Source organism: Phaseolus vulgaris, chromosome 8 (genome assembly GCF_000499845.2).
Source record: "Phaseolus vulgaris cultivar G19833 chromosome 8, P. vulgaris v2.0, whole genome shotgun sequence".
Taxonomy (NCBI): domain Eukaryota; kingdom Viridiplantae; phylum Streptophyta; class Magnoliopsida; order Fabales; family Fabaceae; genus Phaseolus; species Phaseolus vulgaris.
The window spans coordinates 16,637,043-16,646,470 of record NC_023752.2 but is presented as its reverse complement, the minus strand read 5'-3'; positions in this window follow the sequence as shown (position 1 = coordinate 16,646,470).

Genomic DNA, 9,428 nt, shown 5'->3' with positions numbered 1-9,428 from the left:
TTTAAGAGAGATTTTGAGAGTCAAGAATGCCTAACTCATTTCTTAAGAAGAAAAACCTTTCTTTTGGTAGAGGTTTTGTGAAGATATCATCCAGTTGCAGTTTTGTTTCAATGCATTTCACTTCACAATCTCCATTGTTCACTTGATCTCGTATGAAGTGATGGCGAATCTCAATGTGCTTAGTTCTTGAATGCTGAATCTGATTTTTGGTGAGATTTATAGCACTTGTGTTGTCACAAAGCAAAGGAACCTTGCTGATTTTCAATCCAAAATCTGCAAGTTGTTGTTTGAGCCAAAGAATTTGTGCATAGCAGCTTCCAGCAGCAATGTATTCAGCCTCTACAGTAGAAAGTGTAAGAATGTATGGCTTTAAACTAGAGGGGGGAGGGGGGGGGTGAATGGTTTAAAGAGGGTTTTCGCAAACTTTTAAGTATAGAATGAAATTACTTCAAGAAAACTTTATTCAGAATTCAGTTTACCAAAAACATAAAGCAATTTAGCACAGCACTAGAAAAACAATCGGTTGTTTCGCATAAACAATCGGTTGTTTATACCAGTTCACAAATATAAAACTGAATTTAAAGAGTTCAAGGGATAAAGAGAATGCACACAGAGGTTTATACTGGTTCACTCTTAACCAAGAGCTACATCCAGTCTTCCCAGAAACCACTGGGGAATCCACTAAGCAATTGACCCTAGATTACTTACAACACCACCAAAGAAGTGACATTGATCCCCTCAAGACACACACTTCCTTTGGCTCAGCAAAACACCACTAAGAATGTTGATCTTGACAACCTCAAGAACACACAACACTTCTCAGCTTCACACACAGAGTTTCTTCAAAGTACAAAGGATTACACTTGTTACAGAAAAGATCTGAAATCAATAGAAGATGAAAATCCTATCTCACACTCTTTGATCAAAGGAATCTCAAAAGCAATCTCCAACTCTTCAAAAGCAAAATCAGTGAAAAACTCAAATATGTTTTTCTTTGATTAAAACTAAGTTGTTGTTTGTTACATAAACTGAACAAACTATTTATTGCATTCAAAGACTGGTCAAAGCATTTAAAATTGGAGCGTATTTAGTTATAAAATCATTTAATGCTCAGTCAAAGCACAAAACAATTTTATGTTATGGTCACAAAACAAACAATCGGTTGAATGCTCGAATCAATCGGTTGTTTTGATTTGACAGCAAGTCAACCATCAAAAACAGTTTTCAGCCTTTCTAAAAACACCTAAGTATAAAACAATCGGTTGTTTTGACAAAACAACAGGTTGTTTTTCTCTTAGTTTGAACAACACTTTTCATTTAAAAGGTTTGAGAATGCTTAAGTTTTGGATTCAATCAAGAGTGGATTTACACAATTAATCTACCCCGGATCCTATCTAAAGACAACTCAGCAACAACAAGCATATCCAGCCTTTCATCAACCTTCAAAAGGGTTTGGATTCTTCAAAGCATGAACACACTTGATTCAACAGAAAGAGCCACACAAGCTTGCTTCTTACTATGCCAAGAGATGAGGCTTGATCCAAGAAGATGACAAGTGCCACTTGTGTTTTTTTTGTCTAGCTTACACCCTGCAAAATCAGAATCTAAATAACCAATTAAGTGTATAGAAGAGTGAGAAGGATACCATAGACCAACATTGGTTGTTCCTTTGAGATATTTAAGAATCCTCTTTGCAGCTTTGAAGTGAGATTCCTTTGGATTTGCTTGATATCTTGCACAAAGACATATGACAAAAATGATATACGGTCTACTTGCTGTAAGATAGAGTAAGGAACCAATTAAACCTCTGTATTTTGTTTGATCTACCCTTTTTCCAGCAGCATCTGCATCCATATAACAACTTGAAGGCATAGGTGTGCTTGCTTCCTTGCAAGTTTCCATTTCAAACTTCTTGAGAATTTCTTTGCAATATTTTGATTGGCATAGAAAGATTCCATCCTTTGTTTGCTTGACCTGCAATCCAAGAAAGAAAGAAATTTCCCCCATCATAGACATTTCAAACTCACCTTGCATAGCTACCACAAATTCTTCACACAAACTATCTTGTGTAGCACCAAAGATGATGTCATCAACATAGATTTGTACAAGGATAATTTCAGAATTTGACTTCTTGATGAAGAGAGTTTTGTCAATCATTCCTCTTTCATAACCATGTGATAAAAGGAAATTGCTAAGCCTCTCATACCACTGCTGATGGAGATCAAGCTCAAGAGGACATGGAGGCCAATCAACAAGATCAAGAAGAGGTAGAGGCACAAATGGAGGACGCCCATGGAGGTCAAAGCCCACCTCAAAGGCTTACAAGAAGCATGTTCAAAGCTTTAGGAGCTAGGGGACATTTATTTTCTCTTTTTGTAATTTCTTTAGTTGAAGGTGCTTAGAGGGAAACATTAGAAACCTCTATTGTTATAGCATCTTTTAGTCTTTAGTTAGGAGCTTTAGGGGGGGGGGGTGTTAGTAGATAGGTGTAGAAGTAGAATAGGAGGTGCCAAAGTGAAGGAAGGAGTCACACCTTCCTCATGCTTGGGTTTTGGCGCCGATTCTAGATGTTTCTTAGGAGGGAATTTTTGAATTTGTGTTGCTTGCATTTCAGCACCTTAGGCTATAAATAGAGGTGCTCTCTTTGTAAAATTCAGATTGGAATTTATCTAAAGAAACTATACTCAAAATTGGAGTGAGCATTGGAGAGCTTTTGAGCCTTCTTCTCTAGTCTTGTCTTGAAGGATCCATGGTGTCCTCAAGTGGCGGCAGCACTCTCATCTAGGAGCAACCACACTTCTAGTGGCGAGATCATTCATCATTCTTCCATCTTCATGAGCATTCTCTTCTCCTTCCTTTCTTCTCTTGTTAATTTCCTTGTCTTAGCTTGTTTCCTAGTTGTTTTGGTTCGACAATTTCAGCTTGTTAATGTGTAGCTATGGTTCATTTGTGTTCTTGGCTGTTCTTCATCTTTTCTTCTTCAATTCCAGCATTTTGATTCGGTACCTTGCTGTTTTGTTTTGTTAATTAGTGTTTTTGCCTTTCCTCCATTTCTTTTGGTTCAATTTGACAATATGTGGAACATCCAAATGAGTTTGGGATTTGGTACTAGTTTTTGGTGAGTTCTTGTCTTAGAACATTGATCCAACTCTAAGAAAAGTGCCTAAATAATGTCCAGCTCAAGGTGATTCCTAAGAATGTCAAGAATCATTCTCTATATGGCTAGTGGAATCACATCAACTGCCTTGGAGCTTGCTTAAGCCCATATAATGCCATTTTCAGCTTGAAGACATGATTAGGATGTTGATGATCTTTAAAACCCGGTGGTTGTTCAACATACACTTCTTCATTGATGAAACCATTGAGAAAAGCACTCTTCACATCCATTTGAAAGAGTTTGAATCCACTCATACAAGCAAAATCCAGCAGCAACCTCACAGCTTCCAATCTTGCAACAGGGGCAATGGTTTCTCCATAGTCATTCCTTCCTCTTGATTGTAGCCTTTGGCAACTAGCCTTGCCTTGTTCCTTGTAATTACTCCAGCCTCATCAAGCTTGTTTCTGAAAACCCATTTAGATCCAATGATGTTCATCTCAGTTGTTTTAGGAACCAGAAACCATACATCATTTCTAGCAAACTGATTCAGCTCTTCATGCATAACTTCCATCCATTTTTCATCTTGAGAGCTTCTTCAATAGACTTTGATTCAACTTGAGAGACAAAAGCAGTGTGCATACAGAAGTTTGAGATAGAGCTACGTGTAGAAACACCCTCTTATATTTGCCCAATGATGTTCTCCACTAACAGATCTCTAAGAATTCTCCATTCTTTAGGTCACTCACTCTGTTGTAGAATTTTAATCGGTTGTTTCGAGCATTCAACCAGTTGTTTTTCTGCAGAGTAGTCCAACTTCTCTAGATTGATGTTCTGCTCATACTCTTCTGTGTTGTTCTTTGAGACTTGAATGCTTTTGCGATCAACTTCATCAAAGACCACATGAACAAATTCTTCTACAGTCATTAGCCTCTTGTTGTAGATCCTATATGCATGACTATTGAGGGAATAACCAATAAAGATTCCAAGATCAGCTTTTTCATCAAACTTTCCTAGGTTTTCCTTTCGATTATTTAGAACGAAGCAGCTGCAACCAAATACTCTAAGGTGACTAATTTTTGGTTTCCTTCCATTGAAGAGTTCAAAGGGAGTTTTCTTCAAGTTTGGCCTTATTAGCACTCTATTCATCATATAGCAAGAGGTGTTAATAGCATCAACCCAAAAATACTTATAGAACCAATGTTGTTGTTTTTTGTGTTTTGTAACCTTCTAGCAAGCTTTTTGAAGGCAGAGAATGCATCACTCTTTGATTCTAAGAAGAGAGTCCATGTGTACCTAGAGAAATCATCCACAATGACAAGAGCATAATAGTTGCCACCAAGACTCATGGTTCTTGAAGGTCCAAACAAATCCATATGGAGCAGCTCAAGGGGTTTTAAAGATGAAACAACATTTTTAATTTTGAAAGAATTTTTAACTTGTTTCCCCTTTTGACAAGCTTCACATATGTGGTCCTTCTCAAACTTAAGCTTGGGCAACCCAATCACAAGATCTTTTGAGATTAATTTGTTTAAGTGATTCATGTGAATGTGAGCATTTCTTCTATGCCATAACCAAGATTCATCATACTTAGAAAGAAGACAACCTATAGAACAAGGAGAAGAAATATCTAAGGGATAGACATTGTTGATTCTCTTACCAATCAACATTACCTCTTTTGAGGTAGGAAGGCATATTTCACAAGAGTTTGTCTTGAAGATTACTTGATAGCCTTTGTCATATAGTTGGCTAATGCTGAGCAAGTTGTGCTTTAGTCCCTCTACATACAAGACATCATGAATGATCAAGATACTCTTATCTCCTATAGAGCCTCTTCCAAGAATTCTTCCTTTGTTGTTATCTCCATATGTTACATGACCTTCTTGTTTGAAGGTGATGCTCACAAACTTTGATTTATCTCCTGTCATGTATTTTGAGCAGCCACTGTCCAGATACCACTGTTGCATGATCTCCATCAAATTTCCCTACAAAGTGAAATTTCAAGTACAAAGATTCGGTCCCCTTTTGAATGTGGGTCCTTTTAATTTACATTCATCACTGGAAACTCCAGAAGCTTTAGGAATCCATTTCATAATGCCTTTAGGAACAAAATATTTCCTAATTTTACAGAATCTGACAGAATGGCCTCTTTTCATGCAATAGAAGCATGTAACAACCGGTTGTTTTGACAGAACAATCAGTTGTTTTTCTGGCAGTTTAAAAAATGACTTTGAAAACTTGTCTTGCTTGTTCTGTGGATTAAAACCTAATCCAGCTTTTTCAAAACTCAATTTTGAGATGCCAAGACATTCTCAAAGTTGGATTTCCCTTTTGAAAGCTTATCCACAGTCTTTACAAGATAATGAACTTTCTTTTCAAGATTTTCACAATTTTCACAAATAAGAGTGTCACACTTGCAAGAAGAGTTTTTGTAAAGGATTTCAAAATCTGTTTTTGAATTTTCTGTTCTTCTTCCAGTGATTTGACTCTGTTTTCAAGCAAGTTGTTCATTCCCTTCAACCGGTTGTTCAAGAGAGCCAATCAGTTAGCTTTTTCATGTGTTTCTTGAAAAGCTTGAAGCAATTGACTGTAATTTTCAGCATTTGAAGAATTAGAGGAACTTACACGGCTTGAATCATCTTCCTTTTTGGCCATGAAGCATAGATCAAGACCTTTTTTATTCTTCCTCCTTCTTCTTCTTGTCTTCGATTTCTTTAATTCAGTAGTAATCTCATGAGTTGCTTTAAGTGTATCCCACATCTCCTTAGTAGATTCACACTTTGCTATCCTGAAAAATTCTTTGGAATCCAAAGCAAATGTTATTATGTTTTTGGCACAACAATCAAACTTGGCCTTTTCACTTTCTTCATTGGTCCATTGGGACCAAGGTTTTTTTAATAAAAGATCTATTCTTTTTAATCTTTGGAATGAAAGGGCCATTTTTAATTGCATCCCAAATCCCTTTATCAATGGATTCAACAAAGATTTTCATTTTAGCCTCCCAATACTTATAATTCAAACAACAGAACAAAGGTGGTTTGTTAATTGAAGCACCTTCCTCAAAAGAAAGTTCTCCAGCCATTGAAAAAGATTTTAGGATCAAACTTGAGTATTTTTCAAGTACCAAGCTCTTGATATCAATTGTTAGAATGTATGGCCTTAAACGAGAGGGGGTGAATTGTTTAAAGGGGGTTTTCACAAACTTTTTAAGCTAGAATGAAATTCTTTGTAAGAAACCAGATTAGGAATTCAGTTAGCCAAGAAACAAAGCTCAAAACAGCAAAGCACTAGAAAAACAATCGGTTGTTTCGAAGAAACAATCGGTTGTTTATACCAATAAAAACAACAACAACTGAATTTAAAGAGTTTAAGGAAGAGAGAGATGCACAAACAGTTTATACTGGTTCACTTTTAAACCAAGAGCTACATCCAGTTTCCCAGAAACCACTGGGGAATCCACTGAGTAATCAAAACCAGATTACATACACACACCACCAAAGAAATGACCTTGATCCCCTCAAGAAACACATTTCCTTTGGCTCAGCACACACACCAAGAATGTTGATCTTGACAACCTCAAGAGCACACAACCCTTCTTGGCTTTACAACACCAGAATGTACAAAGTATTCAGAACGAATTACACTTGTTACAGAATGAACTGAAATCAATACAAATGTAATCATATTCCACTCTCTCTTGATAAACCAAAGCTCAAAGGTGAAAACTAAAATCTTGAAAGCAATCTGTAAAAAACTCAAATCTGTTTTTCTTTCTTAATTGTTTGTTATAAAACTTAAACAAACTACTTATAGCTTTCAAAGAATGGTCAATGCATTTAAATCAGGAGCGTATTCAGTTATAAAATCATTTAAAGCTCACTTAACTAACAAAATAGTTTCTGTTAGGATTTTCAAACAAATAATTGATTGAAAGTGCGAGTCAATCGATTGTTTTGGTTTGACAGCAAGTCAACCAACCAAAACAGTTTTCAACCTTTTCAAAAAAACCTAAGTGTACAACAATCGGTTGTTTCGACAAAACAACAGGTTGTTTTTCACTTAGTTTGAAAAACACTTTAAACTTAAAGGATTTGAAAACACTTAAGCTTTAGATTCAACAAAGAGTGGATTACAACGATAAACTACTCAGATCCTACTCTAAAACACAACAGCAACTCCAAGCAACTTCAGCCTTCCATCAAACACTAGGATTTGGATTCTTCAAAGCTTTTGATCACACTTGATTCAACAGTATAATCCTACAAGAAAGTCATATTAAGTGCCAAGACTTGATCCTTTAAAAAATTTGGATCCATAAGTGTTAGTTTGATCATAAGAAACTTAATGAAACTTAGGAATGCACTTTAATATGCTTCTTGGAACAAGAACCTTCCTTATTTTGCAATATCTAACAGAATACCCTATTTTCATACAATAGAAACAAGAAACAACCGGTTGTTTCGAGTTTTTAACTGATTGTTTTTCTGCCAAGGTTGAAAACAGTTTTGAACTTTCACTGTTCTTATTTTGTCTATACAAACCAAGATCTAATTTTCCAAATACACAACTTTGAGATGATAACACACTCTCAAAATTTGATTTTCCTTTGGTGAGTTTATCCACAATTTTCACAAGATAAAAAACTTTGTTTTCAAGGATTTTGCAATTTTTACAAGAACTTGAGTCATACTCAAGCAGAGTTTTTGTAAATAAGTTCAAGATTTTCAAAATCATTTCTGGAATTATCCAGCTCTTCTTCTAAGCTTTTAACTCTAGTTTCCAGCCAGTTGTTCAAACCTTTTAATCTATTGTTTGTGAGAGCCAACTTATTTGCCTCTTCATGAATCTCTTTAAAGGCCTCAAGAAGTTGATAGTAACTATCACCTTTGGTGGAAGAATTTGAACTTACAATGCTTGATGTTGACGCCTTCAAACACATATTAAGTTTTGCATCTATAGAGGAACTGGAAGAAGACACTTCATTGTCATCCCAAGCTATATAGGCTTTCTTAGTCTTGCCTCCTCTTTCTCCTTTGAATTTTGTTTTCTCTTTGTTCTCATTGTTAGGACAATCTGCCTTGATATGTCCCTGCTCACCACAGCCAAAGCATGTGTATTTGTTAGCATTGAAATCATTCACTTTCTTGGAATTATACCTTTTAGAAGACTGATATTTGTTGTTGTTCTAAATTTCTTGGACAGCAAGCTAAGTGTATCTTCATCACTATCACTTGATTCTTGGCACCTTTTATGTTCAGTTGTCTTTAAAGTTATGCCTTTGACATGTTTGTTCTCATTTTCTTGAACAAACAGTCTGTTCATTTTCAATTCATGTTCCCTTAGCTTACCAAACAAAGCGGTTGTAGATATTGATGTTACATCTTTTTATTCTAATATGGTAGTAACCTTTGGCTGTCATGTTCTATCCAGACATTTGAGAATCTTTATATTTAGTTCCTCTTCCTCAAAGATCTTTCCAAGGCCCATAAGATGATTCACAATGTGAGAGAATCTTTTATGCACTTCAGATATAGTTTATCCCTTTTGCATTCTAAACATTTCATATTCTTGAATGAGAGCATGCTTCCTTGCCCTCTTGACATCATTTGTCCCCTCATGTGTGACTTCGAGAATGTCCCACATTTCTTATGCAGTTGCACAATATCTTGAAAAATTCCTCACAACTCAAAGAATAAGTTATTATATTCTTTGCAATCCAGTCAAACTTGGCTTTCTTACTATCTGTCTCAGTCCATTCAAACCAAGGTTTATCAATAAACACATCATTTTTTTTACTTGTGGAATAAAAGGTTCATTCTTTATAGCTTCCCAAATTCCTTTATCTGTAGATTGAATAAAAAATTTCATTATAACTTTCCAGAATTGATAGTTCACACCACAGAATAAAGGTGGGATATTAATAGAAGCTCCTTCCCCAAAAGGTAACTTGTCAACCATAAAAAACATATTTGAAAAACAAAATTTAAGAAAATTTCAAGAACCTAACTCTTAATGCCAATTGTAAGAATCAATGGCCTTAACAAGATGGGTGGTGAATTGTTTAAGGGAAGATTTTCACAAATACTAGTTAAGAATGAAGATTGATATTGATTTATAGATAAAAGAATAAGATCAGCCAATAAAACATAACTGTTAAACCTGTTATTAGAAAAACAACAGGTTGAAAATACGTTTTAACCGATTGTTTATGGCAGCAGAGATAAAATCACAATTCAACCAGATTTTAAATGAGTGTGAGAGAGAGAGATCACACAAAAAATTATATTGGTTCACTCCTTACCAGAGCTACATCTATTCCCCAAAATATAACTGG